This window comes from Paroedura picta, chromosome 4 (genome assembly GCF_049243985.1).
Source record: "Paroedura picta isolate Pp20150507F chromosome 4, Ppicta_v3.0, whole genome shotgun sequence".
In the NCBI taxonomy this organism is placed as follows: Eukaryota; Metazoa; Chordata; class Lepidosauria; order Squamata; family Gekkonidae; genus Paroedura; species Paroedura picta.
Genome location: NC_135372.1, coordinates 83,529,880 through 83,557,867, shown reverse-complemented (window position 1 = coordinate 83,557,867; position 27,988 = coordinate 83,529,880). Strand labels below are relative to the sequence as shown.

General features: G+C 46.3%; 1 protein-coding gene across 3 annotated transcripts in view; it reads right to left on the bottom strand.

The window, feature by feature from the left end:
- Nucleotides 1-27,988, bottom strand: part of BEND5 (BEN domain containing 5) — a 1,107,701-nt gene that overhangs the window by 894,533 nt on the left and 185,180 nt on the right. The window lies entirely within an intron of this gene.

Genomic DNA, 27,988 nt, shown 5'->3' with positions numbered 1-27,988 from the left:
AATGACTAAAACTCCCATGACTAAATCTCCAGCTGGCAGCCTGGCATGAAACTTCCAGTGCATAAATGGTCTATGACAGTATACTCCACTGAAATCCATCTCCTTCCCAAACCCCACATCCTCAGTCTTCATTCAGGTATTTCCCTACTCAGAATGAGCAACCCTAGCATTAAGCCTCAGGGTCCCAAAATGGTTCTGTACAAGAACCTAGATCTAACTGGAAAATTACCACAGCTAAATATCAGTTTCTGCCCTAGACTGTATGTCAAGATTGATTGATTGATTGGCTTATAGACTGCTGCTCTCTGACGATCCTGTGGTGGTTGAAAGAAGAAGAGTTGGTTTTTATATACTGTTTTTCGCTACCTGGAGAAGTCTCAAACCAGCTTACAATTCCCTTCTTCTCCCTACAACAGATACCCCGTGAGGCAGGTGAGGCTGAGAAACTTCTGAGAGAGACTGATCACCAAAGGTCACTCAGCTGGCTGCATGTAGAGGAGTAATTGGGAATCGAACCCAGCTCTCCAGATTAGAAGCCACTGCTTTTAACCACTACACCAAGCTGACTATATCACAGCTGTAAAGCCCATAGGTGCATGGGATTAAAATTCAATAGATGGTTTAAAACAGTTTAAAACTAATTTCATATTATATTATATTATATTATATTATATTATATTATTATATTATATTATATTATATTATATTATATTATATTATATTATATTATATTATATTATATTATATTATATTATATTATATATCATATTATAAATATAAGATGCTCTGACAATCGCAGTAAGTTACTTCTACTTCAAGCTTTACGACCAGGCTCTAGTCTCTGGTGGTGGGAGGAATAGAGGAGTGGAGCTGCTTCAGTGTTTCCATGTGCTTACATTGGCCTCAACCCAAAGCCTGGCAGAAGAATACCATTGTACAGGCCCTTTGGTAGCTCTGATATTATCATTATCATTATCATTATCATTATCATTATCATTATCATTATTATTATTATTATTATTATTATTATTATTATTATTATTTAAATTAATTACTTGCCACTCCCTGAAGGCTCAAAGCGAGTTACAGTGTTAAAAAAACCCAATAAAAATCCCCATACACAATAAAACACAATACAAAGATGTGGCAGTAAAAACAGTAAGTACAACCCACCCCGAAACTATACTAGAGGGGAGTGAGAAAGAGGGTGCTGTTGGCATTCGCTAATGCTACTCTGATCCCATAAGAGGGGCCTTGATTTCCCTTGCTGCCTGGCCTCAACTAACAACCTGGCGAAAGAGCTCCATTTTACAGGCCCTGCGGAAAGATGGAAGCTCCTGCAGGGCCCGCAGCTCCTCCAGGAGCTCGTTCCACCAGGTCAGGGCCAGGACCGAAAAGGCCCTGGCCCTGGTTGAGGCCAGGCACACCTCCTGGGGCTGGGGACAACCAATACATTAGCGCCTACAGAACATAATGTCCTGCGGGTGGCATGGGGTGACAGGAGGTCAGCTATGCTGGGCCCAGACTGCGTAAGGCCTTAAAGGTCAAAAACAAAACCTTGAGCCAGATCTGGAAGATAACTGGTAACCAGTGCAGCTGCCTCACCACAGGCTAAATATGGGCCCTCCAAGATGTACTAGTGAGGACCCTCGCAGCTGCATACTGCACCAGCTGAAGTTTCCGAATCAAGCACAAGGGTAGGACTGCATTACAGTGAGTTACAGAAATCTATTCTGGAGGTGACCGTTGCATGGATCACAGTGGCTAGGAGTTCAGAGGACAGGTAGGGCACTAGTAGCCCGAGCTTGGCAAAGATGGAAAAAAGCCTGATAGGACCTGGATCCCTTCTGGCAGTTCATTCCACCAGGCTGGAGCCAGGGTGGAGAAGGCCCTGGCTCTGGTCAATCACACTTCTTTGTAGTCAGGTATCACCAAAAAGTTGTAGTTTGCAGAGCATAGTGCTCTTTTGGGGGATATATTCAGAGAGGCAGTCCCTCAGATACACAGGACCTGAACTATGTAAGGCCTTGAAGTTAAGAAGACACCATGTGTGGTAGGTGAGGCTGAGATAGCTTGGTGAGAAACTACCCTGTGAGAACAGTTCCAACAGGACTGTGACTACCCCAAGGTCACCAGATGGTTGCATGCAGATTAGAAACTGCTGGTCTTAACCACTATATCAAGCTGGCTTTCACAACACCAACACCTTGAATCTAATCTGGAACTCAACCGTAGCCAAGGCACCTTCTTAAGAACAGGCTGAATATGGGCTCTTCAAAGAGTCCTCATAAGGATCCTAGCAGCCGCATTCTGTACAAGCTGTAACTTCAAGGTGAAGGCCAAGTTGTAGACTCACATAGAGTGAGTTACAGTAATCAAGCCTGGAGGTGACCATCACATGAACCACTGTCCATAGGTGATCTGGGGCCAACTAGGGTGCTAGTAGCTTTGCTTGGCACAGATGGAAAAATACCTGCTAAGCCACTTTTGTGGGTGGGGGGGGGGGAATGCACAGGACTGGTCCAAGGCATAAAATAAAGTACCATATATCAAATCAATAAGTCTGGGGTTTTTTTTACTATTTTGGAATACAAACAAGCCAAAATGGGGTTCTGGAATACTAACCTCTGTTTTCAATGCTTCTTCAGTGGCAAGTTCTTTATAATATCCATTGACATAATGTGCTACCCACATACATGTTGAAATGGTGGTTAATATTTCCGGAACCTCGTTTTAGCTTGTTCTTATTCTAAGAAAATTAAAAATCACAGACTTGTTGATTTTTGATATATTGTACTTTATTTCATGACTTGGACCGATCCGGTGCATTTTGTTATTTGTGTTTCTTTGAACTGATTTTCTTTCTATTTCGAGCAATCTCTCTGACCTGCGTCTTCATAGTAAGGGAGGTGTTGGTCACACTCAAGTTCCTGATGGCATGTTAATTGCACCCTGTTAAGAGCAGCCACAGAGTGGCTATCCAGCCACAGGTCCTCCAGCTTCAGGGGACTGAGCTTCAGGAAGTTCACAGCTCCCAAACATCTGGCCATTAACAGCTCCCAAACATCTGGTCAAAGATTTGGGTGGAGATGTTGGTGACACTCAAGCCCATATCCCCAGCCCAGCTGCACAAAAGGGCACATGAAGATGTTAAATAATATTGGGGAGAGAATTACACCCTTTGTAACTCCACATTGAAGTTGGCAGCAGAGCGATTGTTCCTCCCTGACTGCGACCTTTTGTCCTCGACCTTGGAGAAAGGAGACCAGCCACTATAAAGCTGTTCCCCAAATTCACATGTCAATGAAGTGGTCAGCTAGAAGCTCATGATCTATACTGAACACTGCCATGAGGTCTAATAAGATGAGCAGTGCTGACCTGCCTCAGTCCAGCTGCCTCTGGAGGTCATCTGTAAGAGTGATCAGGGCTGTCTCCACCCCATGGCCAGGCCAGAAATCAGACTGGAATGGGTCCAGTACGAAAGCTTCATCTCGGTATGCTTTTAGTTGGTTCACAGGGGCCTATATCTAGCAATTCCCTGCTTCTTTAATCCTCCCAACATCCAGCTAAGACAAAGCACCAAGCAGACATCATGGCAGCATGGAAGGCTGTACCTCCAGCTGTAATCTGACAATAGCCACTATACTGCATTGGTTCTATTCCTAGATACATTCTAGGAAAAGAGGTGTAAGAGCATAATTGTAAAAACAGAACATTTATTATTTCTAAGTTTCTTAGAAAAGCTTCTTTTGCATTCTTCATCAGAAATAAGATTTAAAGTAAGCGCATGAGAGAAGGTTCTGAGGCTATCACAGAAGCAAAACAACTGGTGCGGGGGTCAGCCTTTTCCACCTAATGAGACCCCATAGACCATAACAAAAACACTGAGAGATCTCAATTAAAAACCCAGATGACAACACAAACATCAACTATATGGAATGGGTTTAACAACTTGTTAAAGATTCTGAGCAAGCAGCCATTAATGGGAAACATCTTATTACAAGAATGCAAACACTTGCTTATTCTCAAATGATAGCTGGTAGAAGAGTTGGTTCTTATATGCCACTTTTTCTATCCAAAGGAGTCTCAAAGCGGCTTACAATCTCCTTCCCTTTCCTCTCCCCACAACAGACACCCTGTGAGGTGGGTGAGGCTAAGAGAGCCCTGATATTACTGCTTGGTCAGAGCAATTTTCTCAATGCTGTGGCAAGCCCAAGGTTATCCAGCTGGTTGCATGTGGGGAAACCCGGCTCACCAGATTAGAAGTCTGCACTCCTAACCACTACATCAAGTAGTGGCATGTTTAAGACAGGACTGGGAGGGGGGAGTTGATAGAGCCTCAACTTCAGGATATGTAATCAGCATATGGAAATTATTAATGTCTACTCACTGAGTAGCCAGCCAGCTGCATGTTCTTTGGGTGGTAAAGCAAGCCAATTCTGACCACCAGAGGCATCCTGGAGTGCATCCTAGCGTGGACGTGAAGATGGAATCAAGCCACTCAGAGGATATTCCACTGATCTCCTCCAACCATATCCTCAACCTGGAATTTGGAACCCCACCTAATATGTACAGAATCCCTCTCATTCATAAAATTTCTTCCAGTAAACAGTAAGAAAGGCTTGTTTTATGGGGGACCGTTGAAATGAAGGGAGGCTAGACAGGACACTAGGACTAGATGTCAAGAATGGAATCAGTTTGGGATCACAGCAGCCATTTTATGTAGTTCCCCACTAGGGTTATCAGATTCCCTGAAGAAAAAAATCATTTTCCTTCAACAGAGGCTTAATGAAATTTGCCAAGAAAAGATTTATATGCCTATTTCCACTGACATCAACACCAAATTCAAACCAAAATTTAAAAATACATTTAGAACAAACGTTCTCATTTTTTTTTTACCACTGAGAAGCCCATGAAACATTCTCCAGGCTTCAAGAAACCCCAGAAGTGGCATGATAGATCCAAATATGGCTAGGAAGCATACCTACTTACATGTTTACCTGGGGCCCCTCCCCTTCCCACCGACTCCAGGCCATTTTGTGAGGGATGGGGTGGGTGGGTCAACATGATTATATATGGTCATATCAGCTGATAAGTGTTTAACAATTAAAAGATATAAAAAATTAATTGACTCCCATCCATTTGTGAAACCCTTCCAGGGTTGTCAAGGATCCCCAGAATTTCTGTTTGAGAAAGCCGGATTTAAAATGTCAGGAAGATACAGGAAAAAAAATATCTTTAACCACTCCTGCAGAGCGGATTAAATAAAAGGGTAAGGGCTGTCTGGGAGGAGTTAGGGCGGGCCCTGTACGGGATAAAAACTCGGAGGGCCCAATCAAGAGCCGCGGGCAGCTATCTTTAATCTTGGAAAACAAAAATAAAAATCTTATTAAAAAAAAAAAAGAGCCGCGAGCAGCCAATGGAGACTCACCGCAAAGACTGAACTGGCAGGTCGTGTAGTGAGTCCTCCGGCCGGGGTGCTTCTTCTCCTGCTCCGGGGTGGAGGGGCCGCTCGACCTTCTCGAGGCCGCTCCTGCAGCGCACCACCTCGCCAACTGCTGCCTGCGCTGAGCCTTGGCCCGCAGTGCGAAGGCTTCCCCGGCCAGAGTAGCCTAGCACCCATTGTATGTGTGTGTGTGTGTGTGTGTGTGTGTGTGTGTGTGTGTGTGTGTGTATATATATATATATATATATATATATATATATATATATATATATATATATATATATATATATATATTCTGCCTGTTGTTTTATTGTTTAATAGGGTAAATTATGGGGTTTTATAGTATTTTAATACTACAACAGAGTTGGTGGATGAGGTGAAAGAGGTGGGGACCCTAGGGGGAAGTGACCATGTCCTCATAGAATTCCTTTTGAGATGGGGAGCCAAGGAAGCTTGTAGCCAGACGCGGATGTTGGATTTTCGTAGGGCAAACTTTAATAAACTCAGAGACATGATGAGTGTCATACCATGGACGAGAATGCTGGAAGGGAAATGAGCATGTGAAGGGTGGGCGTTACTCAAACAAGAGCTATTGCATGCTCAATCAATGACTATCCCAGAAAGACAAAAACACTGCAGGAGCTCTAAGAAGCCTATTTGGATGAACAGAGAACTTCAAGAGGAACTAAGAAAGAAAAGGAAAATGTTCAGGAAATGGAGGGAAGGACAGAGCTCTAAAGAAGAGTACCTACAGGTTACTAGGCACTGTAGATCAAGCATCAGAAAGGCCAAAGCTGAGAGTGAGCTAAGATTGGCCAGGGAAGCCTATTGTAACAAGAAAAGATTTTTCAGTTATGTGAGGAGCAAACGTAAAGTAAAGGAGGCAATAGGCCCACTGTTGGGTGCGGATGGACAAACTCTAACGGAAGATGCAGAGAAAGCAGAAAGGCTTAGTGCCTATTTTACATTTGTTTTTTCCCACAGGTCAAAGTGTTTAGGCACATCTAGAGATGGCCGTAGCCAAAGGACAGTGTCTGGGTAGCAGGTTAACATGGATAGAGAGGTTGTCGAGAGGCATTTAGCTGCACTGGATGAGTTCAAATCCCCTGGTCCAGATGAAATGCACCCGAGAGTACTCAAAGAACTTTCCAGAGAACTTGCACAGCCCTTGTCCATCATCTTCGGAACCTCTTTAAGGACTGGAGATGTCCCGGAGGACTGGAAGAGAGCAAACGTTATTCCGATCTTCAAAAAAGGGAGGAAGGATGACCCGGGAAACTACAGACCAGTGAGTCTGACCTCTGTTGTGGGGAAGATAAAGGGAGCGATCTGCAAACATCTGTTGGACAATTTGGTGATCCAAGGAAGTCAGCATGGATTTGTCTCCAACAGGTCCTGCCAGACCAACCTGGTTTCCTTTTTTGACCAAGTAACAGGTTTGCTGGATCGGGGAAATTCGGTTGATGTCATTAACTTGGATTTTAGTAAAGCTTTTGACAAGGTTCCCCATGATGTTCTGATGGGTAAATTGAAGGACTGCAATCTGGATTTTCAGATAGGTGGATAGGGAATTGGTTAGAGAACCGCACTCAAAGAGTTGTTGTCAATGGTGTTTCATCAGACTGGAGAGAGGTGAGTAGCGGGGTACCTCAGGGCTTGGGGCTCGGCCCGGTACTTTTAAACATATTTATTAATGATCTAGATGAGGGGGTGGAGGGACTACTCATCAAGTTTTCAGATGACACCAAATTGGGAGGACTGGCAAATACTCCGCAAGACAGAGACAGAGTTCAATGAGATCTGAACACAATGGAAAAATGGGCAAATGAGAACAAGATGAAATTTAATAAAGATAAGTATAAAGTTCTGCATCTGGGTCAGAAAAATGAAAAGCATGCCTACTGGATGGGGGATACGCTTCTAGGTAACACTGTGTGTGAATGAGACCTTGGGGTACTTGTGGATTGTAAACTAAACATGAGCAGGCTGTGTGATGCAGCGGTAAAAAAGGCAAATGCCATTTTGGGCTGTATCAACAGAGGCATCACATCAAAATCACAAGATGTCATAGTCCCATTGTATACGGCACTGGTCAGACCACACCTGGAGTACTGTGTGCAGTTCTGGAGGCCTCACTTCAAGAAGGACGTAGATAAAATTGAAAGTGTACGGAGGAGAGCGACGAAGATGATCTGGGGCCAAGGGACCAAGCCCTATGAAGATAGGTTGAGGGACTTGGGAATGTTCAGCCTGGAGAAAAGGAGGTTGAGAGGGGACATGATAGCCCTATTTAAGTATTCGAAAGGTTGTCATGTGGAGGAGGGCAGGATGCTGTTTCTGTTGGCTGCAGAGGAGAGGACACGCAGTAATGGGTTTAAACTTCAAGTACAACGATATAGGCTAGATATCAGGAAAAAAATGTTCACAGTCAGAGTAGTTCAGCGCTGGAATAGGCTGCCTAAGGAGGTGGTGAGCTCCCCCTCACTGGCAGTCTTCAAGCAAAGGTTGGATACACACTTTTCTTGGATGCTTTAGGATGCTAGGGCTAATCCTGTGTTGAGCAGGGGGTTGGACTAGATAGCCTGTATGGCCCCTTCCAACTCTATGATTCTATGATTCTATGATTCTAATGTTCTATCATGTAAACTACCACGAGACCTGTCGGGGAGTGGCAGTATATAAATTTAAAAATAACTAAATAAAAACTTCATTGTGGTTAAAACACAACATTAAAACAGCATTTTTAAAACTTTAACCCATTAAAGAATTTAGATTGAGGAAGATGCTTTCTGTCCTTTCCACATATTCGGCCCCTATTAAAGGGACACAACATTTCTATCCAGGCCTGCTGGCAACCCTACCCATTAACTTTTCTCCCACATTCCACAAGTGCCCACAGGCTCAATACAATTGGAAACTTGTTGTTCTAACCATTATGCAGCCCTTGACTCCCTAAATAAAGTAAAAAATGATAATCCAGGTTTGAATCCCCACAGTTCTATGAAAGCTAGCTCAGTGACTTGGGCCAATCACAAATATTTAGCCTAAAATACCTAACTAAGTTATTGTGAGGGTATTGTGAGGGACTTTGTGTCCCATTTGGGAGAGGGAGTATCTGTAAACCGCTCTGCAGTATTAAATAAAAGGCTAAGGGCTAAGTGGGAGGAGAGTGGGCGGGCGCTGTCCAGGATAAAAACTCAAAGGAGCGAATCAGGAGACACAAAGTAGCTCCTGATTCGCTCCTCCGAGTGGCACTCAAGGGCCAAGTGGCCAATGGGGAGGTGCGTGAAGAGTGCCTCCCCATTGGCTACTTGGCCCGTCTTCCGAACACCACACCGCCGACTCTTGAGTCCTCCAAAGTGGCCATCCTCGCCACTGCGCCCTCCAGACGGTGAGTCGGCCGAGGATGGGGATGGCCGCCGGGGAGGAGGGTCGCCCCACACCGCTGCAACCAGGAAAAGAAGCTTTCCCATGCCGACAGGCCCGCGTCACCGCCGCCGCAACAAGAGGCGCATCCACGCATGCGCCCAGTTTCGTGCCTGTGTGGTCGCGCCCTCTGTCGTGCCTCCACCAGCGCCGCCCCCGAGCCCTGGACGTGCTGCGGCCTGCGCCCCCAGGATGCCACGCCAAGCCACCAGAGCCACCGCGACGACCGCGTGCGGCCACCACTCCAGGGCCACGTTCCTGCCACCGCCGCTACTAGGGACCAAACCGCCAGCACGGCCCCCGGCCCCTTGCCACGCCGCTGCCCACCGACAAAGGCCCCGGATACACCAACTGAGGTAGGCCGGGGTGTGGGGGGCCAACAGAGGCGGCGGCGCCACCTCACAGGCCAGCCCACGGCCACCTTCGGGTGCGGGGATGGGGCCCCGAAAGCCGGAGTGGCGCCTTGCCCAACCTGCAAGCCCCACTAGCGCCTGCTGTATTTAGAGTACAGCGGGCTTAGTTTCTAGTATGAAATAAAACAATAATAAAGTGCGGCCGAGATTTAAGGCGGCCACCATTAACACTGCAGCGAGGCGGGGCAGAGGAAGGATGGTGAATGGAAAAGGACTCTTTCCCCTCCACTTTCCCCGGAGCACTGGACATGTGCAGTACCCATAGTCCATATTGACTAAAGTGGCATTACTGGGCAGGGAGAAGTGACTGGGGCTGGGATGGATGTACACAGGCATGGAGCCTGCAACATGTGAAGGGGCAGCAAAATGGTTGCATTCCATGAGCCTAAAAGTTGATGAGAGATATTTATCTATCAATGGTGAGACGCAAAGTCCTGGTGACTGAAGGGAACCTCCACATCAAGAGGAACTAATCTCTGAATATATGTGTACCAACATAGGAAACACTTGTTGCATCTGATGAAACAGTCTCTAGTTCACAATAACTTCAAACCACAGTACTTTAGTAAGTAAATCAGTAGGAAATCTATTTCAGTTTATCTAGCACATAAGCAGAGGCAAATTGATCATACAGTGATGCTGGATAAGAAAGGGTTGCCACATTCGTCCTGGGAAATGATGGGGAATGAGAGATTTACTAGGTACTGAAGGGAGGCCCTGGCTAATGAAAGTGTATATTGGGATAGCCTAGTGACACTCAGGTATTCAGGCAAAAACTCTATGGAAAAAAATGGCTTCTAAGATCTTTGCCCAGCCATTGTCAATGTGATGATGTCACTTCTAGTACATGTGGGAAGTAACGGCATCATATTGCCAGTGATGTAGCCTGGGCCTCCCTCCTGCTCCTAGTAAGCACTCCTACCCGCCAACAGCATGGCAGCAGGGGGTGGAATTCAGGGGTGGGAGATCCATTAAAGGGACTGCACAAAACAGCCCAAAACAGGGAACAGAAACCAGGGGATTAAAGGGATTCAACTTCCCTTTAAACCCCTGATTTCTGTTCTAGCCACAAATTGCTTTAAAAGTTTGTGAGGGTAGAAATATGATAAACTTTCATTCATGAAACATAAACAGGGTAAAATTTGTGACAAATGTTGCTTTCTGATTAAGTTTGTGGCCATACCTCCATCTAGGTTGCCAATCTGGGATGTCAAGTAGTTAAAACTAAGATTGAAAAACAAAAGGGGGATTAGAAGGTGAAAAGAAAAATGGCATGCAATGAAGAACATGGAAAGTTAAATCTGTCTCAGCTGCTTCTTCTTGAGGATGTAAAATATCAGCAGATTTTACAAGTAAAGTCTAAAGCAGCCAGCTGTTTCTAATCAGCTGTAGCCATAATGGTGACTGAAAAGAATATGGCTGCCTAAACATGGATTGCTTCTTTAATTATGTAGAAGCAGGGAAGTTTAAAGCAGGAATTAATGTCAGTCACAAAGACCTACCAAAAGAATGTATTTTACAGTGTTCAGCATTGGGGGGGGGGGGGATTTTGTGTGTGTTTGGTTTTCTACCAAGCTGATTTATATAATCTATTTTATGTTTACTACAATATAATAATAATTTCCAATGCTAATCGTGCATACGAATGTACAGAAAAATATGTATATGAATAAGTATTGCTTTATACAGTCTGTACAGAAGTTATAATGTACTGGTGTGAGTACATCTATATTTTCTCTGTTTCATCAGACTGGAGAGAGGTGAGTAGCGGGGTACCTCAGGGCTCGGTGCTCGGCCCAGTACTTTTTAACATATTTATTAATGATCTAGATGAGGGGGTGGAGGGACTACTCATCAAGTTTTCAGATGACACAAATTGGGAGGACTGGCAAATACTCCGAAAGATAGAGACAGAATTCAACGAGATCTGAACACAATGGAATAATGGGCAAATGAGAACAAGATGAAATTTAATAAAGATAAGTGTAAAGTTCTGCATCTGGGTCAGAAAAATGAAAAGCATGCCTACTGGATGGGGGATATGCTTCTAGGTAACACTGTGTGTGAATGAGACCTTGGGGTACTTGTGGTTTGGAAACTAAACATGAGCAGGCAGTGTGATGTAGCGGTAAAAAACGCGAATGCCATTTTGGGCTGTATCAACAGGGGCATCACATCAAAATCACAAGATGTCATAGTCCCATTGTATATAGCACTGGTCGGACCACACCTGGAGTACTGTGTGCTATGAAGATAGGTTGAGGGACTTGGGAATGTTCAGCCTGGAGAAAAGGAGGTTGAGAGGGGACATGATAGCCCTCTTTAAGTATTTGAAAGGTTGTCACTTGGAGGAGGGCAGGATGCTGTTTCTGTTGGCTGCCTCACTGGCAGTCTTCAAGCAAAGGTTGCATACACACTTTTCTTGGATGCTTTAGGATGGTTGGGGCTGATCCTGCGTTGAGCAGGGGGTTGGACTAGATGGCCTGTATGGCCCCTTCCAACTCTATGATTCTATGATTCTATAACCTATCTTCATAGGGCTTGGTCCCTTGGTCCCAGATCATCTTTGTTGCTCTCCTCTGTACCCTTTCAATTTTATCTACGTCCTTCTTGAACTGAGGCCTCCAGAACTGCACACAGTACTCCAGGTGTGGTCTGACCAGTGCCATATACAATGGGACTATGACATCTTGTGATTTTGATGGTTGAGGGACTTGGGAATGTTCAGCCTGGAGAAAAGGAGGTTGAGAGGGGACATGATAGCCTTCTTTAAGTATTTGAAAGGTTGTCACGTGGAGGAGGGCAGGATGCTATTTCCGTTGGCTGCAGAGGAAAGGACACATGGTAATGGGTTTAAGCTACAAGTACAAAGATATAGGCTAGATATCAGGGGGGAAAATTTCACAGTCAGAGTAGTTCAGCAGGGAATAGGCTGCCTAAGGAGGTGGTGAGCTCCCCCTCACTGGCAGTCTTCAAGCAAAGGTTGGATACACACTTTTCTTGGATGCTTTAGGATGCTTAGGGCTAATCCTGCGTTGAGCAAGTGGTTGGACTAGATGGCCTGTATGGCCCCTTCCAACTCTATGATTCTATGATTCTCCATCTCATTTAGGTTATGGTATTTAGCCCTTATTATTGCCCCTTTAAAGTTATTTTAATGGAAAGGTCAATGATGGGGAACCCATAAATACCTAAGACATCCATTCTGACAGGTTTCTTGCACATAAATAAGTACAGGTGCTTCTGATTAACAAATCAGACGGGCTCAATTGGTTTCCTCTACAGATGACAATGCCTTTTCCTCCCCTGACAAGATTTTAAATGTCCGTTAACTGGTGGTGGACGGCTAGATGCATAAATATTCACATTTGCCATCACCTGGTCTATAAAAAGGGAAGGAAAAACTTGGTTGTTTAAAACCATTAGTTGTGTTGTACTAAAACTGCAGTACAAACTGTAACTTTTCTTGGTAAATGTGATTTAGTTGCACATAGTTGCAGGCTTGCAGATAATATATAAAATATATAAAATCTTTATTAAAAGATGAGGAGCGTTTAGAAGTCTTTAGAAGTCTTTAAATTCCACCATCTTGGATATTTCCTAGTAACCCCTGAGATATACTAGCAGATGGGTCACGGACAGCACTGCCTAGAGTAGTCACTTGCAGGAGGGAAAGAAGTCTGCCAGTGAAAACAGATGCTGAGTGTCAAGTTCTAACCATGTTTGGGCTGTGTGGGTAGCTAGGTGACTGCAAGCTCTCTCCCAGCTCAAATGCTGCTGCCACTTTGCACTCACCATCATCTTTTGACAGAAGGCCTATGCTTTCTCCCTTAGCAGTGGCGGCAGCAAAGCAGGCAGTAAAGAGCAGGAGTACAAAAGGAAGACAAAAGAAGGGCAAGAGAAAGAAAGTGGAATATGGAAAAAGGGATGAGCCAGTGGGTAGCCCAGAACTTGAGGAGGGACAGTGCCTACTTACATGAGCAGGAAAAGAAAGAAAAAAGGATGGGATTCCCTGCCATGATCATCATTCTGCCCCCCTCCCCCCACACACTTGCTATAACCTTTTTGTTTCTCAGTACAAGCAACTAGGTGACCAGGAAGGAGGGCAAATAAGCCAATATAGCTAGGTAGGCCCAGAAGGAGGAGGCAAAAGAGGAGGAATCACTGGGGAGAGGGGAACAGAGAAAATCAATTGGGGGCAAAAAGCATTTTCTATCACCCCCAGGAATACTAAATGTTTCTTCAGTTCCTGTGTATGCCTAAAACCACTTCATGCACCTAAGAAAGTAGACCAAAAAAAGTTTCTACCACAGTACATTTGTTAATTTTTAAAGTGCTGCAAGACTTTTTGTTACATGGCTGTTGAGAATCACAAAATCATAGAGTTAGAAGGTACCTCCAGGGTTATCAAGTCCAACCCACTGCAGAATGCAGGAAATTCACAACTATTTGCCCACCCACAGTGACCCCAATTCCATGCCCAAATGATGCCCCCCAAGGAACTATTACACAGAAGTGAAAGAAAATAATAACAAAAACAAGAATAACAATAAACTACTACTACTTTATTTTCCACCCAGCCCTTCCCAGTTGGCTCAGGGTGGGTAACTAGAACTATAAAAACCCAGTTGGTAACAGGACCTAGAAAGGTTCAATGTTTGTATTATTGTTAAAATTATATTACTTTTATTGTGCACAATTTTTAAAAATTGTGCACAATAAAATAATGCAGTTTTAACAATAACACAGACATTCAACCTTTGTAGGTCTTAACTACCAGTTGGGTTTTTATGGTTCCAGTTCTAACTTTTTACATTTGCCTTCCCCTTCCTCTCCCCAGAACAGACACCCTGTGAGGTAAGTGGGGCTGAATCTGATTTGGCTGAGAAACATCCATTGGTTGTGTTCCTAATAGACTAGCATATTCCTTGTGTGACTTCTCAGCTTTCAAATTTGGTAATAAGGGAACCAAAATTAAATTATTAAAAACACAAATTAGAAACACTCCTTTGGAATGTAAAAACAATTTTTGGTGCAATAGTGATTGTAATCCTAGGGTTGGAAAAGTAAAGCAAATATCTTTGAGCTTGATTCTGGGTGTAAAGAGGCTCAATTGAAATTAAGTCTGTAGAAAATGATTTTATGGCAAGTATAAGGCACATAAATGATTGATGACTTGCCCTTTTGTCTTCCAGGAAGGCAACTGGCCTCTGTGTCTACACACAGTTATATATCGTTTACAGCACTGTAAACTCAACTGATACATGGGCTTATTATCCTTTAAATGGAGTTTATTATCCTTTAGTTGGTGTTGATATTGATATTGTTTTTAGTCAATATGCCTTTGCTCCTGTACAGGTATTGACTTCATCAAAAAAAAAAGTATGGTTGGCACTATCTGTGTCAATTGATTAATTTTATCCTCAACTAAAGTTATTTTTCCAAATATCATTTCCACTGTTTTAATAGTCAAGACAAAGAGCTCTTCTGTGATGTAATTTGTGGCTTTAAAATTATCTTTCTGCAACCCAGGCATTAAATTTCCCAACATCTTCACAATGGGCTTCAGATACATAATCAGCCAACGGAGCAAAATGGTTTAATGTTGGGATACTGAATGCAGGCTCACTCCTTGCAAGAAGAAAATCACCCATTTTAGTCTGCTTAGAAGCTGGAGCCAGGGGCGGAAACTGTTCCAGAGCATCATGTAGCCTTTTTTCTTTCCCCATTTCAAGGTGGAGTCAAAGAGTTTCAACCAAAATTAAAATATCACTTTCAACCAGTTTTAAAATTATCTCAGCACTTACAGTTTAAGGTTTCCTAAAGGAAATACTATTCCCCATTTACACAAACAGAGATTGTAGACAAACAGGTTAATTAATTAGACACAACTGGTTAGCTTTCACCAGTTCCAACTTAATTCCTCAAAGACTTATCCAAGTAGTCAAATAAACTTGAACACTGGCAAATATTCAACCACAAGATAAGATTGTCCTACAAGCAGTTTCTGAATAGAGTTCAACCACTTAGACCAACATGGAAACAGTTAGCAGGCAAATAATGATAGTAATGATAATAATACATTTTCCTACCTACAACTGCAAAAGAGTATCTTCAATAGAGGTTGTTCAAGCAGCCAAGACAGCTCAAAATAATTTAAAACACCATATTGGAAAGAAAACAATGAAATCTGGAGAACAGAACAACCAAAGCATCCTGCTCACACGAGCGCCAGCTGCTAATCCCTTGGGGTCAGGGAGTAAGACAGGTGGTGAGGCAGTGTCATTAACTATCTTCACATTGAGGAGCTAAGCCAGGAGTTCTTTTGAGACCCCCTAGAACCTCCCAACACAGAAGTCAAGGTGATGGAAGGCAGTGTCCTTCAGGGTGACATCCCAGGACTCGACAATATTTGACAATATTTTGTTGCATTTTAAAGAATCAAAACAAATCAATTGAATTATACCTAGGCTGAAATATTAAGCTAAAGGGTTTCAAATTTCTCATATTTATCATTAGCACATGCTCATGTATGTATATAAATCCTGCCATAAGTGAGCATCCAAAGGAACTCCATCATTACTTACATATTTACCCTACTTAACCCCTGGGATGACCATTGCCTGCTTCACTCGCTCGGAAAATGGCGGCCCGCCTGGTGAGAGCCTCGGCTGGGGGGTGGGCCGGGAAGCCTTCTCTTGGCCGGCGCAGCGGCCTCGCAGCGTTGTGGACGCTGCGAGCCCGCTCCGCCGGCCGAGAGAAGGCTCCAGAGAGCCTCGGGGGGGTGGATGGGTGGGGGGGTGGGGGGGGGGACGGGAAGCCTTCTGCCGCCGGCCGCAGCGGCCTCACAGCGTCGTAGACGCTGTGAGCCCGCTGCGGCCGGCGGCAGAAGGCTCCAGAGAGCCTCGGGGGGGTGGATGGGTGGGGGGGGACGGGAAGCCTTCTGCCTCAGGCCGCAGCGGGCTCACAGCGTCGTAGACGCTGTGAGCCCGCTGCGGCCGGCGGCAGAAGGCTCCAGAGAGCCTCGGGGGGGTGGATGGGTGGGGGGGGACGGGAAGCCTTCTGCCGCAGGCCGCAGCGGGCTCACAGCGTCGTAGACGCTGTGAGCCCGCTGCGGCCGGCGGCAGAAGGCTCCAGAGAGCCTCGGGGGGGTGGATGGGTGGGGGGGGGACGGGAAGCCTTCTGCCGCAGGCCGCAGCGGGCTCACAGCGTCGTAGACGCTGTGAGCCCGCTGCGGCCGGCGGCAGAAGGCTCCAGAGAGCCTCGGGGGGGTGGATGGGTGGGGGGGGGACGGGAAGCCTTCTGCCGCAGGCCGCAGCGGGCTCACAGCGTCGTAGACGCTGTGAGCCCGCTGCGGCCGGCGGCAGAAGGCTCCAGAGAGCCTCGGGGGGGTGGATGGGTGGGGGGGGGACGGGAAGCCTTCTGCCGCAGGCCGCAGCGGGCTCACAGCTTCGTAGACGCTGTGAGCCCGCTGCGGCCGGCGGCAGAAGGCTCCAGAGAGCCTCGGGGGGGTGGATGGGTGGGGGGGGACGGGAAGCCTTCTGCCGCAGGCCGCAGCGGGCTCACAGCGTCGTAGACGCTGTGAGCCCGCTGCGGCCGGCGGCAGAAGGCTCCAGAGAGCCTCGGGGGGGTGGATGGGTGGGGGGGGGACGGGAAACCTTCTGCCGCCCGCCGCAGCGGGCTCACAGCGTCGTAGACGCTGTGAGCCCGCTCCGCCCGGCGGCAGAAGGCTACAGAGAGCCTCGGGGGGTGGATGGATGGGGGGGGGGACGGGAAACCTTCTGCCGCCCGCCGCAGCGGGCTCACAGCGTCGTAGACGCTGTGAGCCCGCTCCGCCCGGCAGCAGAAGGCTACAGAGAGCCTCGGGGGGGGTGGATGGGTGGGGGGGGACGGGAAGCCTTCTGCCGCCCGCCGCAGCGGGCTCACAGCGTCGTAGACGCTGTGAGCCCGCTCCACCCGGCGGCAGAAGGCTCCAGAGAGCCTCGGGAGCGTCAGTGGGTGGGGGGGGGGGACGGGAAGCTTTCTGCCGCCGGGCGGAGCCGCCTCGCAGCGTCGCCGCCCGCCTCACCTCCGCCCGGACTACGGCGTTCAGAAGCCTGCCAGATCAGGAGCCGACGCCGACAAAAGGTACGCCGCTTCCCCTCCATGTAGCCCCGGCCCTCCCCAACACCTTCTGCGCTCCGCCGTGGGGAAGGGGGGCAAGCCTCCTGCGGCCCTGTGCTGCCCTGTGCTACGCCAGCCAGGCCTACCCTTGCCCCGTGCCAATGCCATCTAGCGCCCATTTTATCTACAGTAAAATGGGCTTAAAATCTAGTTTATAATAATAGGCTGCCTAAGGAGGTGGTGAGCTCCCCCTCACTGGCAGTCTTCAAGCAAAGGTTGGATACACACTTTTCTTGGATGCTTTAGGATGCTTAGGGCTAATCCTGCGTTGAGCAGGGGGTTGGACTAGATGCCCTGTATGGCCCCTTCCAACTCTATGATTCTATGATAATGGCAGAGCTCAAATTTGATTCTGGCAGGTTTTGATCACTTTATAGCATAAAAGCTTTCAAACAGAAAAATCTAGTGCATTTTTGGCATCCTGCAGTGCATTTAAACCTCAAAAGCAACTTTTAGTCCCAGAAGTGAATTACTGAAGTGCTGTAAACAAAACACAAACATCAAAAAATGATGAACATCTCATCTTTGTCAAATGAATGACAGCCCCACATTGCCTGAAAGGCATCTGGATCAAACATACATTCAGCAAATAAAATTCTAGTTTACAAGCAAAGCTGAAAACAAACAAGCAAAACTATCAATAATTTAAATTATTTATTTATGAAATATATACAATGATGCACAAAAACATCAATGATCAAACAAATTATTTAGATTTTCTATTTAGAAACATACTCATGGGTCATATTAGCATAAATAATATAAGAGGTCACCTAGAATGACAGATGTTTTCACAAGTCTTATATGACTTCCTTTTTAAATCATCTATATCAGCATTGTTGGTTCAATGCCATTCAATACGATTCTTTTTCTCTTTAAAAGCTATGGTCACAAAATCTGCTAGTGTGAGAGAGATAATATTCCTAACTAAATGCTATTCTTTATTGTAATTTATATTCTCCAATGAATGATTTCAACAGCATGAAATATATGTGCAGTAGAGGGTGGGGAAAGGGAACTACCATATATACTGCATATAAGCCAAGGCATCTAATTTTACACCAAAATCTGGGCAAACTTATTGACTGACATATAAGCCGAGGGTGGGAAATGCACCATCATCACAGGCTCTCCCACCCAGCCTCCCCCCTCCCCAACAAATACAGAAAAGTCAAGAGGATGAATCGCTGCTGGTTTTTGTGCCCCGTCTTTCACTAACCAAAGGCGTCTCAAAGCTGCTTACAATTGCCGTCTCTTCCTCTTTTGATGCCAGGCACCCTGAGAGAGCTCTGACAGAACTGTTCTGTGAGAACAGCTCTGGCAGGATAACCAAACAATGCCCCCAGGCCAACAAACCAGAGCAGAACAACAGTACCCAAAGTTTTCAACCTACTACAAGTACAACAGCTACCAAGCTGGGAGAATGAACAACTCTAACTACAACTGCAGTGCCCCCCCAGAACAAAACACTGATATAAAGAACTGTAAAACTGAACACTGAAAGAAAGAACTGTAAAAATCATAGAATCATAGAATCATAGAGTTGGAAGGGGCCATACAGGCCATCTAGTCCAACCCCCTGCTCAACGCAGGATTAGCCCTAAGCATCCTAAAGCATCCAAGAAAAGTGTGTATACAACCTTTGCTTGAAGACTTCCAGTGAGGGGGCGCTCACCACCTCCTTAGGCAGCCTATTCCACTGCTGAACTACTCTGACTGTGAAAAACTTTTTCCTGATATCTAGCCTATATCGTTGTACTTGAAGTTTAAACCCATTACTGCGTGTCCTCTCCTCTGCAGCCAGCAGAAACAGCATCCTGCCCTCCTCCAAGTGACAACCTTTCAAATACTTAAAGAGGGCTATCATGTCCCCTCTCAACCTCCTTTTCTCCAGGCTGAACATTCCCAAGTCCCTCAACCTATCTTCATAGGGCTTGGTCCCTTGGCCCCAGATCATCTTCGTCGCTCTCCTCTGTACCCTTTCAATTTTATCAACTTTTAAAAGAAACACAACCCCAAGAAGAAAAGGCAAACAATGCTGCCCCTCAGATAAAAGAAGAAATACTAGGAGAAAGAAACAGAAAATCCCAAAGCACCCCCAAAACCCACCCCACCCACAGAATCCAAAAGAATAGTTTAGAAAAAGTGATTAAGAAGAGAAAGAAGTGAAGGCAAAAGCAAAAAAAACAGAGTCCCTCAGTCAAACCGTTGATGTCCTACAAGCTGCCAAAGCAAGCTCAGCTTGCAGTACACATTTGTAAAAGGCAATGAAACGATTGGCTTGCTGGAGCAGGCTTTTATTTCAATTATCGTATATACCCGCGTATAAGCTGAGGAAGGCTTTTGCAGTGTGAAAAAAGGTGCTGAAAAATTAGGCTTATACATGAGCATATAGGGTATTTATTTATTTTTGTGAGGTTTTTTTAAAACATTGCTGGTTATCCAGTAGCTGCTCTGGTTGCTATATAGAATATCCTGCTTTCAATAGCATATAAGGCCTCTGCTTTGGCTGCCCAACAGAAAAGCCTGTCTCCTATAGCTCATTTAGCACAAGCCAAACAAGTTCATGGAGGATAATGAGATAAAGATTCTTTGGGACTTCCAACTAGTTTGGTGTAGTGGTTAGGAGTGCGGACTTCTAATCTGACATGCCGGGTTCGATTCTGCACTCCCCCACATGCAGCCAGCTGGGTGACCTTGGGCTCGCCACAGTACTGTTCAGACCAAGCAGTGATATCAGGGCTCTCTCAGCTTCACCCACCTCACAAGGTGTCTGTTGTGGGGAGAGGAATGGGAAGGTGACTGTAAGCCGCTTTGAGTCTCCTTCGGGTAGAGAAAAGCGGCATATAAGAACCAACTCTTCTTCTTCGTCTTCTTCTTCTTCTGAACACTTGGAACGTAACACCCCTGATATCACATTTGTAGCAAAAATGTGATAATGAGAAGCAGGGTTTGGATAACTAACTCTGCAATCCCAGGAGACAGCAGAATAGAAAAGAAAGTACAGAAGATCACAAAATACCAACATCTACAACTAGAGTTAGAGAAGGAGGGGACCACCATGTCAGCTGACATTAGAGCAGAGCCTAGAAACCTCAAGAAACAATTGGTCATCTATAAATCCCGAAAACATGGCTAGATATCAAATTGCAGAACAACATCTATGAGTCAAATTTCTGATTGTGACAAAGGATGGACAGATGGACAGACAGACAGATAAACAAGCAATATGTATTCAGAACACTCTACCTTCTATAGCTCTTTTCCACTGACACTTATTAAAGACAGATTTTGTATTATAGCCTGTTCTACAACCTCCCTGCTATTCCTGAAACAGGTGCACATTTTATTCTTGAAATTCATACTGCTAATATCTACCAAATTTCACTCAAATAGATGACTGTTTAAAGGAGATATTGCATCATGTTTTATATCTATTCTGTCCCTCTTGAAGACTGGCAATAGGACTGAGCTGAAGAATTGTTTTTGAAATTCAGAACGTTCAGCTGAAATTGGCTACCCAAAGCAGTTTACAGGACAAAAAAATAAGTGCAATTCAAATTCAATACTCATTTTTTGTGAGAAGGAGATTCTCAGCTGTAGTTGGATCCAGGCATTATAGAAAGATGCACAGTTGCTTCCCACCTTCCTCTGATAGCTTAATTAAATGTCAGTCTCAATACACACATTAACTTTATCTCTTTATTCATTAAAATATTTACATGCCTGCCTTTTGATGTGGTACACATCTTCTGGCAAGCTTGGTGAAACAGAAGTCCTCACAGACAAAACGTAATGTCCATGAGTCCAACCCTCTCCAAGTGCTCGAGAAGAGCCAGGGAGCAAGCTGGCAAGGAGGCTGTGGTGCTGGGGGAGGGGGAGGCTGTGGTGCTGGCCGGGATAGCAGCCCCACCACCTGTCATGCCCCCACTGAAGCCTCCTCAGCCCTCTGAGGCATTGTCACAGCAACCAGAGCCAGCTGTTACACATCCATCAGCCGGGTAGTCAGTGTTGGCTGCAGATTCTTTCAAATGCAATGAAGGTCAAGCAGAGAGCAAAAGGAAGAAGCTGGTCATGTGCCCAGACTCAGTTCCAGCATTTTCCAGTGTCAGACGACAGCCCGGAGGAGCTTGCTAAGCACTTGAGATGGAGAAGGCGTATAATTGTCACAGAGCACAGAAGAAGCGCAAGGCTGCTGGCTCGATGTCAGCAAAGACCACACACAGCTGATGCAGCTTCAGGGGACAGTGATTGATGTCCCAGTTGGAATCACTCAGCTCATTAGCAGGGCTCCTTTTAGCCATGGCTGCAGCAGCGTTTTAGCATGGGTGCAACCTGTGCAGTGACCCTCTCATCCGGGATTCCCTTTGCTCTGCAAAACTCCTGCGTAGTTTCCTGTCGGCTTCCCTGACCTTGGCATACGGCTCTCGACTTAACTCCCGGTAATGGGACCGGCTTTGACGACTATGTCTGCTTCTCTGGATCCTGACCTTGGCTGTCCCTCGACCACTCTTTCCCTCACCCCCTACTCTGCTTGCTTCGGTACATGTAATGACCCGGGCTGGACACTGACCTTGCTCTTGTTTGGTGACTCAGGCTTGTCTCCACAGCCAAGGCACCTCCCACCCAGCTGCCACTGGGTGCAGCCAGATAGGGCAGCACACCGCTAGAGTCTGAGGCAGCAGCAGAATGCAAGGCAGTGGTGGCAGTGGAGGCCGGGGAAGCAGTGGTGCTGGCACCAGCGTAAGCTGGGGCAACAGCAGCGGATGCTGGAGCGATGGTAGTGGGAGCCCTGAAGCTGCCAGCCATGGACGGCCAGCTGAGGCAGCAGAGGACCACAGAACATGGAAGCCCTACTGGCTCAAGAGGTAAGGAGGGAGACAGGAGGTGGATGTGGGAGTCTCTGTGTGCATTTGTATGTCTGTGAGAGGGGGAAGGGGAGGGACCAAGCAGGAGGCTGGGAAAGCAAGAGGAAAGGACGGTGAGGACAAGGGGAGGTGGGAGGGAGTTTGTGCATGTATGAGAGTCTGTGTCTGAGAGAGTAGGGGGGAGGGAGCAAGGAGGAGGTCAGGGAAGCAAGAGGGAAGGAGGGAGAAGGGGACATGTGGAGAGGAGGTCAGGGAAGCAAGGGGGAAGGAGGGAGAGGGGGACTTGTGGAGAGGAAAGAATCTGTGTGTGAATGCATATGACTGTGTGCGTTTTAGTGAAGAGTGGGAGGAGGCCAGGACCAAGGAGCACTGGAGCAGGTATGAGTTCCACATACCTGTGAGTGTCAGATTGTCACTAAATACTATCTCAGGCCTCAAGGTAGGCGCATCCCGATGCAAACACGCTGCCGCGGCCCAAGCACCCCGCCCCCACGCTGCTGTGTGCATGCCTGCCTCCAAACGAAGCTGTCTCCTCGACAACAGGCCCCCCAGCCCGCACAGCCGCGAACAGCCCGCCACAGGTCTCGCCGAGGGAGGGCGTGGCAGCGACCGAGCTGCCCGCCTCGCTCACTCCCTCACTGGACCCCTCCGCCGCCTCGACCAGCGGCCCGCTTGCTGGGCCACCACCGCTATCCGTCTGCCCCGCCGCAGCCCCCGCCGGTCCAGACCGCGAGGTGCCCACGACGCTCAGCTACTGCTGTGCCACCACCGGCCCCACCTCGTGCCCACATTCAGCCCCAGGTAGGTCGCGCCGCAGGCGGGGAGGGAGCCAGGACGATCCTGATCCGCCTCGCAAACCACCCCATGACCGCCCACAGGTCTGGCCCATGGCCCACCACGCCTCCAGAACCGGCCCCTGATGCTCCCGATCCCCGCTAGCGCCCGCTGCATTCAGACTGCAGCGGGCTTATTTTCTAGTTAATAAATATGTTAAAAAATACCGGACCGAGCACCGAGCCCTGAGGTACCCCACTACTCACCTCCATCCAGCCTGATGAAACACCATTGACAACAGCTTCTTGAATGCGGTTCTCTAACCAATTCCCTATCCACCTAACTATCTGAAAATACAGATTGCAGTCCTTCAATTTATCCATCAGAGATAAATTTTGGACAGAGACATTTTATTTTTATTTTTTATTATTATTTTATATTTAGATACTGCCCTCCCTTGCACATCAGCTTGGTTTACAGTGAAAATTTACAGGTACAGTTTATAGGTATGGTACAAGGAGTGCTGTCATTGAGAACATATATTTCAAACAGTAGAATTCGTAAAAACAGAATATTTAACCTTTAACATTTGGTATTAGAACATTATATATCTCAGCCATTATAAATTATTTGCTGCACTGTGATTTGAATTTTTCATCTGTGGGACATAGTTGGTAGTGGGAGGGGCCTCTGGATTGGTAGAGTTGATTCATTGGCATCAACCGAAAGCTTAGTGGAAGAGCTCCATTATGCAGAATTGTTTTAACTTTCACAGGCCCTGATCTCTTTTGGGAGCTCAGTCCATTAGGTGGGGGCCTGGACAGAAAAAGCCCTGGTCCTGGTCAAGGCCAGGGATCACAGGCTTGTTGGTGTTTGTGGAGCACAGTGCTTTCTGTGTGTGTGGGGGGGCACAAGTAGAGAGGCGGTCCCTCAGGTACTCAGTGCCCAGATTGTGTATGACCTTGAAGGCGATTACGAGAATCTTAAAAAGAGGGGGGAAAACCTATCCCAAGGCTATTAATAATATTAACAAAATTAATACAGAATAAAGAAAAGTAAAAATCTCTTCTTATTATGTTGGTTTATTGTAGCATCCAACCAAATCCCCCACACATATCAATTCCCAGGTCTTCGGGCCATCTGGTTTCCTATCGCGTTCTGAGTATTATGGCTGTGTCTTCCTTGCTCTAGGCATCAAGTTCTAAACCATACATACTCTTTGAAGATTAGGGATGCATTATGTAAGATCACAGACTGTGGGAACAAATGGGACAGAAGGGGGAAAGCATGCTGGACTCTGAAATTTGCTCTATGCAGGGCTTTCCCCAAGACTCCTATGGAAATACAAACTGGTTCATAATGCAGCTGCATGGGTCCTCACAAGGACTGGATGGAGGGAATGAATGACAGCAGTGCTTGCCCAGCTGCACTGGCTCCAGATTGGAGACTGGATCAGGTTCTATGTGTTAGTACTAACCTTCAAAGCCATACACCATCTTGGACCAAGGTATTTAAGGGACAGTCTATTCCCAATGGTCATTAAGATCAATAGATCAAAATCTGTTTAGGATCCCTAGCCCCAAAAAGGTGAAATTAGCCTCAACCAGGGATAGATCTTTTTGGGTCTTGGCCCCAGCCTGGTGGAACACTTTACCAAAAGAGATCAGGGCCCTGTGGGACCCTAACCAGTTCTGCAGGGCCTGTAAGACAGAACTGTTCCACAAGACATGTGGCTGGGGCTCAGAGAGCCCAATGCAAAATGCTGTCCCTGCTACATGGAACTTAGGAAGAGCTACTGCAAAAATTCTAAAACACCCCACCCCCATTGACTGTTGTAGTGGTTAGGAGTGCGGACTTCTAATCTGGTGAGCTGGGTTTGATTCTGCACTCCCAGACATGCAGCCAGCTGGGTGACTTTGGGCTTGCCACAGCACTGATAAAACTGTTATGACCAAGCAGTGATATCAAGGCTCTTTCAGCCTCACCCACTTCACAGGGTGTGTGTTATGGGGAGAGGAAAGGGAAGACGATTGTATGCTGCTTTGAGCCTCCTTCGGGTAGAGAAAAGCGACATATAAGAACCAACCAACCAACCCTCCTCCTCCTCCTCCTCCTCCTTCTTCTTCTAAATTTGCTTGGCAAAACGGAGATGATTGTTTTTAGGTCTTTATTTCTGCTGCCTGTATATTATTGTGTTGTTACCTACCCTGAGCTGCATAGAAAGGGCAGGGTATAAAAATAAAAATTGTTTTTCTTTATTTATAACATTCAATAAATGTTCACCACCTTGAATTGGTTGAATCATATGCTTTCATGTCATTGGTGCATATTTGTGGTGTTGCTGGCAGAAAGTTTTTCCAATAGCCCTCCACTTTTATGAAATGTTATGATGATATAGCAGCCCAGTCTTTAGGGTCTATATTTTGCTTAACAGAACCTGCCATCACCTAAAAATGTATTAATAGACTATGTTGGTCAGCCAATAATTCTCAATATAAATATCGTTTGTACATACATGAGATACAGGAAAGGATCTCACCACTCCCTTTTCTTCCTTGAGGTCTGTTTGTTTGGTAAATGTGCAACTCCTCACTTGGTAGTATATGGACAATTCTAGCATGGCATAGTTGGGTGAGAGTTCAGAGGGATAACTTTCTATGGTAAATAAACAACTGAACAAGGGACATAGGGGCTGAAGTGACATTGCTCAAGCCTGGCCTAATAAATAAAAATCAGAGCCATTCCGCACCGGGATCCATGTAGCAAATTGTTTGCTGAACAAAAAATCGCCATTTTAAATAGTAGAATTTGTCGTTATGCATACCTGCCTTTGTAGTGGAATCCAGTTGTGTTTCTATCGTTTCCCACAGGGTTCCGGTCTCGGCAAAAATCGCTAGAAAGGAAGCGCTATTGCTGAGCTGTGTCCCGCCCCTGGCCGTCAAGCAGCCAATGGGCGGCCGTTAGCATGCTCCCAAACAGCCCCTTTCCCTTTAAGGAAGACTTTTAAAAAATTAAAAAAAAAACCCGTTGCAACGAATCTGCGTTGATTCGTTGCAACGGAGAGACCCATCCAGCTAGCAGGTGATGTTTGAGCTGCCGTTTCATCGTTGCCACGCTCCCCCTGAGTGGAAAAAAAAATCCCCCCCCTCATGGGCGCTATTTTCGGTCGAAAACTGTGTGAAAAATAAAGTGAAAATAAACCAGCAAACGGGCCTCTATGATGCTTGTGCTTGGTGACTTTAAACAGAGGGACTGCAGCCGAGGAAGCCTCACTGGGTAAACGAAGGCTTGCCAGTGCGTTGATCTACGCTTGCTTGGATTAAAAAATGGCGATCGCTTCGCCGGAAGATCAGAGGAGAGAGCCAGGGGGAGGGACTTTGCAGAAACCGCAACAATGGTAACGCACAGAACTTTCCCGCTAGTGTTGCAGATTGGTTGCAGGAGTGTAGTGCTTTCCGGAGGGTGAATCCACTTTTTGGGATTTCCCTGAAAGCGCTACAACGAAGCGCTTTTTGCGGATCAGTTTCAGGAGTGTTGCAGATTGTCAACGATGTTGTGCATAACGGCAAAACTGTAGTGATTTCAATTAGTAACCATTGTGCTATTTTGGACGAATACAGAACAGCCCTCAGTATTTGCCACGAAGGTCTTATGAGATAAAAATCACACCCATGCCGCCACAATCACAACGAAACACCCCCGCTAACATCTGCAGTTATGCAAAAAACACCACTACTGCCGTGCCACCACCGGCCTCACCTCGTGCCCACATTCAGCCCCAGGTAGGTCGCGCCGCAGGCGGGGAGGGAGCCAGGACGATCCTGATCCGCCTCGCAAACCACCCCATGACCGCCCACAGGTCTGGCCCATGGCCCACCACGCCTCCAGAACCGGCCCCTGATACTTTCCCACCCCAGTGGCCTAGTGCCCACTGTATTCCTGGATGCAATGGGCTTTGCTCCTAGTATTGCTGTAAGGTGTAGCTTCCTTGTGAAGATCCAGTGGGAATTCTGGATTGATCAGAGGACAGAGATTGGCATCTGTGTGATTAGACCCAAGGAACTCTTATGCATCCCACCTCTTCTCCTAGCAGGCAGAATGAGATGATGCAGGGTCTGACTGAGTAATGGATTCAAAGAGTAGGTAGATATATATGGCTGAAGATAAGAGATAGGCAGTTCTGATTCCACTATCTCACCTAACATGAAAGAAGCTGAACACAGGACATAGCCTGAAGGAGAAGCTGTTCTTATAATTGTTTCTTTAATCATTTCAAGAATTGCTGTTGAGGAACCAAGTCTTTTGGGCAGGAAAGGGTCAGTGTAGAAGACGACTTAGTTGACTTGGAGGACTTTTCCAAGTGTTTATTTGTGCGGAGCTTTCTTTGACTCAGATTTAATTGGTCAACAATTAAAAGCAGACTATAATATATCAGCTATTGTTATCACAGATGGCACTTCAGAGACATTGGGGTGGAAGCAAGGGCCTTGCTCGGAGTCTCAGACAGATCTGAGGTGATCAGGTTTCATCTTGAAACTGTTGTAAATGAAGTTGATTACATCCATCTTTCAGGAGAAGTCATAGACCTTGTGCTTTTTTTCCAGAGTTATACCAGACAGAATATTTTCCTACAGAGTTGCTTTAAGGCGAGAAGATCTACTGTGCCCTGCTTTAGGTATGGATCATCAGCATATTGAGCCATGCAAAACGCTCTTTGCTGAGACACAGTAAACATTTATCACAGCCATCTGTGTGGGAAATTTTTGACCCACACTATAAACAGTATTTAAATAGGGTATTGTGTGCCATTGTTCTATCCTGAAGAATAGCAATGAAGGTTTGAGAAGTGAACCTCTCAGTGGTGGAAAAGAAGGAATTAAGGAGAGGGCACTCTGCCC